This window comes from Ipomoea nil, unplaced genomic scaffold (assembly GCF_001879475.1).
Source record: "Ipomoea nil cultivar Tokyo-kokei standard unplaced genomic scaffold, Asagao_1.1 scaffold0179, whole genome shotgun sequence".
Classification (NCBI taxonomy): Eukaryota; Viridiplantae; Streptophyta; class Magnoliopsida; order Solanales; family Convolvulaceae; genus Ipomoea; species Ipomoea nil.
In genome coordinates this window covers 1,290,785-1,295,420 of record NW_017616607.1, presented here as the reverse complement: position 1 = coordinate 1,295,420, position 4,636 = coordinate 1,290,785, and positions in this window count along the sequence as shown.

Sequence of the window (4,636 nt, the reverse complement as noted above, 5' to 3'; positions counted from 1 at the left end):
ACCAATTAGTTGGAGAGCACTGTACACGTGTTTGTACAGACATCTTTCTTTAATTATGCCCAGGCCATCCACCTTGTATATCATCTCATGTAATAACATTTTGCATGCAAGATTCCTCAGCTCATGCATGTATGTTAAGTAAATTAGTAAGAGTTCAGAGGTGTAGTTAATGTTAATGTGTTTCTCAGCTACATATATCGAAGCTCAATCATACCATGTCAACAGATCGAATTGAATTGCAGATTCATATATATATATATATATATATATATATATATATATATATATATAAGGGTGATCACATGTGGTAATGTTGTTAGGTGTGGTCATATGGTCAATTACAGACCATTACATTAAATAGATCCAATGAATCACATTAATCAAGATTCTTTCAGTATTTTCGCGCTCAATCTCCTACCCAGCGAACTGCAAGGATAAACTCGTCATAAGACATCGAAATAGGGAAAATCACATTGTTGTGTGTTTTATTTGTGTAATTGGTGCATTATTATCCTTACTCTGATGTATTTGTAGATTCCCATTGGTGCCAAGTTGACGTGCGGCAACGCCTTCCCGTGTGGTCATTGCGGCTGCACAAATTATTATACAAATATACACAATCCATGTTATGAAATGCACAATAAAAAATATACACAAATTAGGTATGCATCACTAAAAACACGCCATTAGATATGAATAAATACACCATACAGTGTTCGTGGATACACTTAGTACTGTCAAAGTGGGTCGAAGCCCGCGGGCTGGCCCGCACCCGCCCCGCAGTGGGGCGGGTTAAGGTCATGAACAAACACGCTCGTAAAAATGCGGGCCGAACGGGACGGGCACAAATTAACCCGCAGTCTATGCGCGAACGGGCCAACCCGCGGGCTAGACCTATTACTTAAAAAATAAAAATATAAAATAAATATACGTTACACAGCAAGACAGAATTGTGTAACATTATATATATAAATATATAATATATTTATTTATATATATAACGTTAAACAGCCCGGCAGAATTCTGTCTTGCTGTGTAACGCATATATATATATATATATATATATATATATATATATATATATATATATATATATATATATATATATAGGGAAGGGTTCAGGTGTGGGTATAGCTTTCTGTGCGGTTGTGCGGTTAAATCTGAGCAGTTGATCAAATTTAGATCAACGACTCAAATCAATGAATAAAAGAAAAAAAAAAAAAAAAAAAAAAAAAAAAAAAAAAAAAAAACGCTTGCCAAAGTCCAGTGTGCAAATACCAGGAAGGCGAGGAGGAGACTCATTCAACTCATCAACTCTATACTTTGAATTTGGATTTCTCCTTTTATCTTGCTTAGGAGTAGCGCAGCTTTGCTGGAGGGTTTTGCCAAAGCCCAGGGCAAGTCGGAGGCTTGGTGCACCTTAAGTGTTACATCTTAATCACAAACTCACGCACTTTAAGTACAAAACCTACACACATTAAGCACAACCTCACGCACATTAAGTACAAAACCCACGCACTTTAAATATTAACTCATAGACTTTAAGTTTCAACAACCAAGTACAAAACTCACGCACATTAAGTACAAAACCCACGCACATTAAGCACAAACATCACGCACATTAAGCACAAAACTCACGCACTTTAAGTATTCACTCACAGACTTTAACTTTTAACAACTATTCACGTTAAGCACATCCCCAGGCACATTAAGCACAAACCTCATGCACATTAAGCACAAAACACACGCACATTAAGCACAAAACTCACGCACATTAATCACAGATCCGCTCACCTTAATTTTGACCTAGATGCAAAAATTTCAAAATTGCCACCGCGTTTTTTTTTAAAACTTTGATAATCCTGGACATTGATTAAAGCGAGATGGATGGCTCAGATTAAACCGCACAACCGCACCTGAAGCCCTCACCCGCACGAGAACCTAAATCTATATATATATATATATATATATATATATATATATATATGAGATTAATATTTTTAAAATATTAAGTTCAAAAATTTTTAAACACTAAAACAAAGTCCGCGGGCCGGCCCGCGGAGCCCGCCAACCCGCGCGGGGCGGGCTAGGGTTGCACGAACCTTAGCCCGCAGGCTTGGTGGGCCGGCCCGCAAAGGTTCGTGAAAAATTAAGCTCGCGGTGGGGCGGGCCTAATGGGGCGGGTCGGCCCACTTTAACAGCCCTAAATTCACTATTGGTGTGTTTCAATGTGGTGTGTTTTATTACACTATTAGTGTATGTTGTCAACACTGTTGATGTATTCTGGAACCCGGTCGCTATAAATGGCCACTGTAATTACCATAACACCTCTACGCGCAAAAATCTTCAAATCCTTAGAATTAGCCACTGCCGTTAGATTAAACTGATTCAACGACACAAATATGAGCACACCGCCACACCTAATAACATGACCACATATGGGCACTTTTATATATATATATATATATATATATATATATATATATATATATATATATTACTTTTTCCAATGACATATGGAGTACAGTTGATGTTAACGGACGGTCTGCAATTAAATTCGATCTTGTTAGTGAATCTAGGTAGCTACAACTTAGATTATATATTTTCGATCAGGACTGGACGGCCATGATTTTACAGTGATGAGTTAGGAGTCGTTGAACGTGATCTGCATGATCTTTGACTGCACCATAATTATTGTATATCACATCCCAGATCCCACCACCTTAAATTTGATTAGTTTATCTTGGTCCCCAATACAACAAATCTTACCTAATTTAATAAACTTAAGGGTGTGCTTGATTCGCACATGGAAATCAGAATCAGAATGGGTATTAAATATTTGGTAATAGTAATGAGTTTTGATAAAAGTATTTAACATGTTTGGTAGTAGGGTGGAATGAGAATGATTAATAATAGTAGCGGTTGAGAATGAAACTCATATTTTATTTGGGTATGAATTTTTCAATTGATGGTGTATTCGAAACTCATAATAAAGTTCTAAAATTCTATCAACCAAACAATAATAATCACTTTCATGTCTGTTCCTATAGACAAAATCCATCACTACCGAAAATTATGAAATTTTCGACGACCTGAAAGTGATCTTAAATCAAGTCGAAAGCCTTGTTCCGACCACTTTTAGTATCCGGAAAAACTTTTGTTGCTATTTCCGACCACTTTTAGTATCCGGAAAAACTTTTGTTGCTATTTCCGACCACTTTTTAATATCAACTTAATTTAAAATCACTTTCTGTTGGTCAAAAATTTCATAATTTTCAGTAGTGCATCAACCAAACACACCCTTAATATCTTCTTCTTCTCTTCTTTATCCATAAATCAATGGCTATAATAAGCCTATAAGCTAGCCTTTAAGCCATCATATTCCAGCTACACCACTCATTAAAGTTGTCATAAAAGAAAAATGATTAAAATCCGGTTGATCCCCAGTTTGGCAAAGAGTCTAGAAGTGGTAATTGAATAGAATTTTTTTTTTTTAAAAATTAATTTAAAAAAAAAATTAAAAATAGAGCGTATCTGTCGTACCACCCGCTCGAATGTAAGGTGATTGGCCTCGGAAGTCTAAAGTTTGTAGCGCGGTTTTGTGTGAAAACAACTTGGATGAAAATGTACTTTGCGTGTGTTAATTGTTTGATCAGCGGGAAAGAAAATGCTAGAAATGTAAATGGCAAAAAACTAAAGAGTATATATATATATATATATATATATATATATATATATATATTTTATAGTGGTTCGATAACTGTCCGATCCACTCTTCTCCTTACGTCCAATGGGGCATTCACTAGCATTCTAAGCACAAATACAAGTGAATAAGCCACACAATGTATCCACAAAGCACTGTTGGTTACTAATGGTATTCCTTCAACTGGATTTCCCCTCCATTCTTCAACATCTGATGTTTGATTGCTCAAACTGTAGACGTACTGTGAACCTAAAAGTTCATTGTGAAGCAAAGGGTACTATCTAAAGTCCTAATACAATCATAACATCATCAAACAATGATTCATAAGAAATTCAACATTTCAAATACTATTAAGAGTTCATTTGGTTCAAACACTATTAAGTAGAGTACATTTGGTTCTAAGAATCAGAGATTAGAACTAATAGGGAAAACTGTGTTTTTGTCCTTGAATTATGACTCAGTAATTGATTTAGTCCTTAAATTATTTGTGTAGTGCATTTTACCTTCGAATTGTTGTCAGGTTACGAATTTACAACTACATCAAAAGGGGGCAATAACAACTTTATTTTTTTTATACTTGAATAATAGTTAGCTTTTCAAGCCAATATTCTGCCAACTGATATGCCATGAAATAACCTTATATTTGTGCTCATTTATGCTTGCTTTTGGCTCAAAAGTTAGGTAAAGGATGGTGCAACAATGCATAATTTTATGTATCTTGATTGAAGGAAGAAAAGATTGAATAATGTTGCAAGCAAGTATGAAATGATGCTAATCTTGGAAGAAAACGAGGCTTAAAAGTTCAAGAAAAGCACCCGAAGGCACACCGGGAAACGAAGGACTAAATGGTAGCGTGAAGGCCATTTGAAGGAACTCACACTAACACTCACACCGTGAGTGCCAGCGTGAGTCCGCGGCTGATTCTCTGATTAG